At 45.2% G+C, this 7,458-nt stretch overlaps 1 pseudogene; it reads right to left on the bottom strand.

The window, feature by feature from the left end:
- Positions 1–440: 440 nt before the first annotated feature.
- The window catches only part of LOC102830689, a 152,478-nt pseudogene continuing 145,460 nt past the window's right edge, over positions 441–7,458 (bottom strand).

Here is a 7,458-nt window from a genome sequence, read left to right as displayed (position 1 = left end):
TAAGACTGTAAGCTTTTCTTCACCAGCCCATGTTGTTGTTGTTAAGAGCCGTCAAGTCAGTTCTGACCCATAGTGACCCTGTATAGGGTTTCCAAGGAGCAGCTGGTAAGCTTGAACCACCAACCTTGCAGTTCAAATGGCTGTGCAGTCTGACGCATTAACCCACAGTGCCACACCAGGACTCCTCACCAGCCCATAGCTAATATAAAAAGAATTTGGCTGCTTTTTTTTTTTTTTTGGCTGGATAGTGTACTTTATTGATGGTACATGACAAGACTGGGCTCTCTAAGCCCCTCCCCTTCTCCAGGGGGTCTGGATGGAAACTGAGGATGGGAGCTTCTCAATGTGTAGTGGGGTAGAGTTGGGGTGAGGACTCCCAGCAGCTGAGGGCCTCTGTTTTCCTCTAGTGCTGTTTCTGGGGCTGGTGGTCCAGGGAGCTCTTATTCCTTGGAGGCCATGTGGACCATAAGATCCACCACCCTGTTGCTATAGCCGAATTCATTGTCATACCAGGAAATGAGCTTGACAAAGTGGTCGTTGAGGGCAATGCCAGCCCCAGCATCAAAGGCGGAAGAGTGGGTGTCACTGTTAAAGTCACAGGAGATGACCTGGTCTTCAGTGTAACCCAGGATGCCTTTTGGGGGTCCATCTGATGCCTGCTTCACCACCTTCTTGACGTCATCATATTTGGCAACTTTCTTCAGGCGGCAGGTCAGGTCCATGACAGACACATTGGGGGTGAGGACATGGAAGGCCATGCCAGCGAGTTTCCCATTCAGTTCAGGGATGACCTTGCCTACAGCCTTTACAACACTGGTAGATGCAGGGATGATGCTCTGGGCAGCCCCATGGCCATCATGCCAGTTTCCCAGAGGGGCCATCCACAGTCTTCTGGGTGGCAGTGATGGCATGGACTGTGGTCATAAGTCCCTCCACAATGCCAAAGTTGTCATGGAATGACCTTGGCCAGGGGCCCCAAACAGTGGTGCAGGAGGCATTGCTGACAATCTTGAGCGAGTTGTCATACTTCTTGTGGTTCATGCCCATCACAAACATGGGGGCATCAGCAGAAGGGGCAGAGATGATTATCCCTTTGGCACCACCCTTCAAGTGAGCCCCAGCCTTCTCCAAGGTTGTGAAGACATCAATGGACTCTCCAACATATTCAGCCCCAGCAACACCCCACTTGCTGTTGGTGGGATCTCACTCCTGGAAGATAGAGATGGGCTTCCCATTGATGATAAGTTTCCTGTTCTCAGCCTTGACAGTGCTACTGAACTTGCCGTGGGTAGAATCATACTGGAACATGTAGACCATGTACTTGAGGTCAATGAAGGGGTCATTGATGGCAACAACCCCCACTTTGCCAGAGTTAACAGCAGCCCTGGTGACCAGGTGCTCAATACAACTAAATCTGTTGACTCTGACCTTCACCGTCTTGTCTCAGAGATATGACTGGTACTGCAAGAGAAGCTGCGGTTGCCTGTTGAACAGGAGGAACATAGATCCTGGCTGCTATTTTTGGTGACCAAATAGAAATAGGTTTCTCTCCACAGGTACAAACAAATGCACGAACACACAAGAATACTGTATGACAAAGGGAAGCCAAACCCAAACTCTTAGCCAGCATATGAAACCTATTTAAAATATTCTTGATTCTTTTCAAAAACAGTGTCTAACTCGGGATAGAACAGTCCACTACAGCCAGGTGGCAAACTAAGCAAAACCAACCATAACTGCACAGAAATCAGAGTGGGAGCTGCCAAGCCTTCGAGGCCTGACTTGGTTGCCTGACAGGAAACCCATGGAGCAAAACAACCTACCCTCCTCCCCCAGAATGGTTGACCACTATAAGGAAATTCAGAGAGCTTACAATGAGAGAAAACCCACAAAAACACCAAAAAAGAAACAGAAGAAGCCCTCTGTGAACAGCCCAAAGCTGTAAAGTCTAACCGACAACCTTGACTCTGAAAGACTCCGTAGAGTTACCTCACCAGCCTCTTCAGGACAGAGAAGAGTGAGGTAGAAGGGACACACACCATTCCTCAGTAGTGTCTCCTCTTCCTGTACTACTCCCTATGTGGCACACTCTCAAATGACAACCCAAAGTTTGGAGGTTCAAGTTCATCCAGATATGCCTTGGAAAAATCAGTCATGGACATATCTGTGGAGAACAGTTCCACTCCGACATACATTGGATAGACAAGAGACTGAATCAGTTAGACAGCATCTGTTTTCTGCCTTCTCTTCATCTCCTCCACAAGGCTGCTCACCCATCCTCTTTAGTCTGACCCTGTCAAGGACCCACTTACTAGGAACTCAGTAGGCTGCCCAACTCAGGCCTTCCTCACCTGGGTTGTGAGTAGACTCTGGATGAACTCCACTACACCATCTCCTCCTTAGTTACCACTTCTTGTTGTTGTTAAATGCCATCAAGTTGGTTCTGACTCATAGCCATCCTGTATAGGGTTTCTGAAGAGCAACTGGGGAATTTGAACTGCCACCTTGCAGTTCAAATCTACCTTTAGGACCAGTGTTTATCCTATAGCACTACACCAGGACTCCTACTTGCCACTTGGCTTCCATTTAGAAGACACGATAAATCAGACTCTCAGTTACGTCTGGAGGTAGTGGTAACTCAAAGGGGCAAGAAGAGGGTGTTTTCCTTTTTCACATAGGTGTAGCTTGAGAGTGCGTTAAGGTTGTAAACATCACTGAGCTGTGTAGGTATGCTTTGTGCACTTTTCTGCATATATACTCATTCTACATCAGTAAAAAGGGTTTTTCCCCTGGTGGCTGCCTGTCTGTCCCCAGGCCCCAAAATACTACCCTGCTATTTCTCTCTCTCTGCAGGCAAGGGCCTACAATTTTCCTCTTGCCCTGTAGCCATCACCATGCAATTTGCACCTCAACACATTTCCTGGCTGGACCTTGGCGCTGTCTGGTCACTGCTCTGCCCTACCTCTACCTTCCCCCAAAGCAGCAGCAAATTTCTGTGTCAGTCCAGCCGTTTGTGGTTTGGGGCTTCCAGGCTGCATCTGATTATTGGGCACTTTGACCTGGACAATCTTTTTGAGTTATTTGTCTTGAAGGAATCACACAATGGGGCAGAAGCTGTAGTGATATAAACAACTGTAGCCAGTTTCCTCAAAATTTGTGGTATGAATGAGCTGAGGTGGTCTCAGAGTTGTTCTGAGCAAGCAAGATATTGCCTGGAAGCTTTGAAGGGGTGGTGCTTGGCAGGTGCTTACGCTCCAATTTTCTGCTCGCTGAAGCATTAAAGCAGTCAACCCGAAGTCAGTATAAAGCCAACAGCCTGGGCACAGAGCACTTAATTCCAATCTACAAATGAAAAGCTTTGATTAGACTTCCTTTCCTTCTCATTTTGCCTTAGATCTGAAATTGTCCTTTATGGGAGCTTGCCAAAATGTAACTATAGTGAATCCTGCATGCTTTGCAGGTGGCAATTAAAACAGTTGAGTTCTTCTCCTTCATAATGAAGGACTCTATATATGTGCTGAGTAAACACCTAAGATTCTTTATTTAAGCTTCCTGATTCTTCAGGCAGGGTGGTTTTGTGGGAAAACTCACTGGTTTAGATGTCCAAAAGAGCTTGATTCTGAAATGGATTAGCTGTGAGACCTCAGATCACTTTTTAGAGCCTTGGTTCTCTAATCTATAAAATGAGAGCTTTGGACTAGGTAATAGCTAAGGCTCTTTACTGCTAAGGTCCTAAGAATCCATGGTATTTTTTCATGGCTAAAATTACATCCATGTTGTTGTTGTTAAGTGCCGTCGAATTGGTTCCTACTCATAGCAGCCCTGTGTATGGTTTCTGAGGAGTGACTGGTGGGTTTGAACCACCAACCTTAAGGTTAGCAGTCCAGTGTCAATCCTACAGTGTCACACATTTATTAAGTATGTTACTATTTATAAGAAAAAAGTCTTGTCCAATTAGAGATGAGCATTCCCTGGTATGGTGCTGTGGGCTAATGCATCAGACTGTAAAGCCGTTTGAACTGCAAGGTTGGTGGTTCAAGCTCACCAGCTGCTCCTCAGAAACTCTATACAGGGTCGCTATGGGTCGGAGCTGACTCAATGGCACTTACCAACAACAACAACAAATTCATTCTTTAAGCAAATATTTACTGAATTGCTAGGCTCTGTGAAAGATGCACACACTAAATTTTTATTCTGAAGTATCTGTATCAAAAACCAACCCACTGCCATTGAGTTGATTCCGACTCCTATGTAGCAATCCTGTACAGGATTTCTGAGGCTGTCAGTCTTGATGGGAACAGACAGCTTCATCTTTCTCCCTCAGAGCAGCTGGTGGGTAATGACCTTGTAGTTAGCAGTTCAATGCTTATCCTGTAGCACCACCATGGATTGCCTCAATTCAGATCATCACTGAAGGGGCCACCAAACATAGGGTCACATATCCCCTTTATAACAAACATGTAAACCCCCTCAGATCTGAGTTGGTGCTGGCTCTGACCCTGAATAGGGTTTCCAAGACTGTAAATCTTTTCGGGAGCAGAAAATCTCATCTTTCCCCCACAGAGTGGCTGGTGGATTTGAACTGCCGACCTTGTGATTAGCAGTCCAGTGCTTATCTTACAGTACTACCACCATCATATTCTGTATAAATTCAACTCTGTAAAATTCCAAACAACAAGTGTCTAGTCAAGGTCTTTGAATGAAGTGATCTAGAAATTTTGCTCAGTTTACAGCATATGCAATTTGAGATTTGATCCACTATTGACCTAGAATTATTTAAAGTCTTGCTGGACATTTGAAGGTATTTTGTGTGTACACTATGTGTATGCTTGGATGCACATATACAATATATGTGTATCAACCCAAATTAGGTATATGCAAATGTTTGTGCTTTTGGTTAAAAAACGAAAAACCTTCCATAAGAATTACAGAGTCCTGGTGTGGCACTGTAGGATAAGCACTGTACCACAAGGTCAGTTTGGGATCAAAAGGTTGGTGATTCAAACTTACTAGTTGCTCCTCGGAAACCCTATGTAGTTTTGCTATGAATTAGAAACGACTCAACGGCTCTTACACCAACAACATCAGAATGACTCAGATATCGTTACTGTTATGTGTCTGTAGCCCCATGTATTTAACCACACCCACATGTCTCAGGGATCTCCTCCCCTACAATCTATGGGCCTGGCATCTGTGGCAAGAATACCCTTGCCAGATCTAGTCCCATTAGCTCCTCATCTAGAAGTTGCCCAATGACAACGTCCCTTACCAAGACAGTTACATAATTTGGGACACCCACCCAGTACAAAATGGAAATGTGGGGTCCCTTGCTAAAATTTTATTGAGACTTTTAATACCAGAGAATTAAACCAAGTCCATCCACATTAACCCATGCTCATCATCTGCATTTTCTGTCTGTGCTGCTGGAAAATGTTATGGACTAGGGCAAAGGGCTCCTGATTAGGTGCCCAGTTCTCCCATCACTGGTGTGCTTCTAAGACGCTCCACCAAGGGTGCTGGCTGACTGTTACCTGCCATGAGCTCAGGTTCCTGCCAATCTTGTATCTACAGGCTGATCAAAAATGGAAAAACAGGAGAGGATGGCAGAGCAGGGCACACTGAGGGTACCTGTGCTCCTAGCTTCAGAGAATACAAGGGCTGTCAGAGATCATGTCCCCAGTCCCCTACACTCCTCACTTTACAGATAAGGAGAGTGAGGCAGGTCCCAAAAGATAGCATGTTCTACAGTACCTACACACCTAGTTGAAGCCATTTACCACTTATCAGTGGCCATTGAATTGGTTTCAGCTCACGGAGACTTCATTTCATGTGTGTCAGAGTAGAATGGTGCTCAATAGGGTTTCCAATGGCTGACTTGGGGGCAGGGGGAGCTAAATTGCCAGGAGTTTCTTCTGAGGTGGCTCTAGGTAGACTCGAACTGCCAATGCTTGGGTTAGCACCACCCAGAGTTAATGCCAAAGCTGAGGTCAATAGCCAGGCTTGAATGCTAGCCCAGGGTACTTCTGCTAACACATAGTCACACCTAGATGAATAAGTCTTCCGTGAAAGCAGCCTGTTTATAATGAAGGACATGCATTTTAGATGTTCTTAAGTTCTAGAGACAGTTCTGTACATATTTGCCACCTGGTTTAATGAAAGCCACCAGTACCAGTTTCCATTTTCCCTCTTCCTGTGGAATGTGGGGAAGGAGGACCCAGGCTGTAATGCTGCAGTCTTCTAAGACTGACTTCAGCGTGTCCAGACTCCTCTTCATCATGGTGACAGTGTCGTCCCTCCTCAAACTTCAGCAATCCAAGCACCACCACTCCACTTGGGATTTTTGGTGTGAGTGGGTCTGCTAAAGAATGGGATGATTTCTGAGCTGGAGGAAATCTAAAAGATCCCTAGAAAATTCTTTGAGAATGGAATGGCAAGGGTGAAGAGGGCAGGTAAGGAAATGTCCTTCTTTGGATCCAAGAGTCACATGCTCAGTGAATTTCAGCAGATGAAGAAGGGACATCATGAAATGTACCAGTCTACACTACTTCACTCCAGACCTAACCCATTGCCTTGAAGTGGATTCTGTCCAACTCTTAACAGCTTTACAGGACAGAGTGAAACTACCCCAGAGAGTGTGTTGTTTTTTAAGTTTTTATTGTGAATTGTTAACAGGACAGATTATCAGTTCTACATTGAACAAATCATAAACTTTTTTTCATTACAATGTTTATAATCCTCTCCATGTACCATCCATTAACAGTATTTCTCTCAATTCATTTTAGCTCTCTCTCTTTCTCTCTCTCTCTCTCTCTCTCTTTTTTAAACACTCAGGCACATATAATAATTTAAACCACCAAAAGGTACATTCTGCAAGTCTGCTTCCATGAATCTAGAGTCCTCAGCTGCTCCCTCTCTCCATGTCCCCATCGCTGCCTCCATCTCTGGTGTCTCTGCTTCTGTGGATAAGGTCTTGCATTCCGCTCATGATCTTCTCTCTTGATGGTCCTAGGGTCCTGTCTCTGGACTGTAAGATTAACTACTCCCCCATTTTTGTTACAAAACTTCTATATTTACAATTGTGACAGTCTCAATTAGTCATAATAACAATTACTCACTGTTGAATCATAAGAACCATATCCCCATCTCTTTTAACCAGACGCATCCAGACAAGATGAAAACTATTCAGTGGGGACTCTATCTTCCCCCACATACTCTTAAACTGAACTCCCTCTTGAAGCCTTGTAAGCCAGTCACTTCATGCCTTTATCGCTACGCTATTATAGCCAATGTCTAAGTTGCCTGTCCCTATCTACCTAATATTGTTGTTGTTGTCAGGTGCCATCGAGTCAGAACTGACTCACAGCGACCCCATGCACAGCAGAACGAAACAATGTCCGATCCTGGGCCAACCTCACTACCGCTGCCACACTTGACGCCATCAGTGATGCCACCTGGCCA

This window comes from Chrysochloris asiatica, unplaced genomic scaffold (assembly GCF_000296735.1).
Source record: "Chrysochloris asiatica unplaced genomic scaffold, ChrAsi1.0 scaffold00316, whole genome shotgun sequence".
In the NCBI taxonomy this organism is placed as follows: Eukaryota; Metazoa; Chordata; class Mammalia; order Afrosoricida; family Chrysochloridae; genus Chrysochloris; species Chrysochloris asiatica.
The sequence above is the reverse complement of the archived record's forward strand: the minus strand, read 5'-3'. Positions and strand labels throughout refer to the sequence as shown.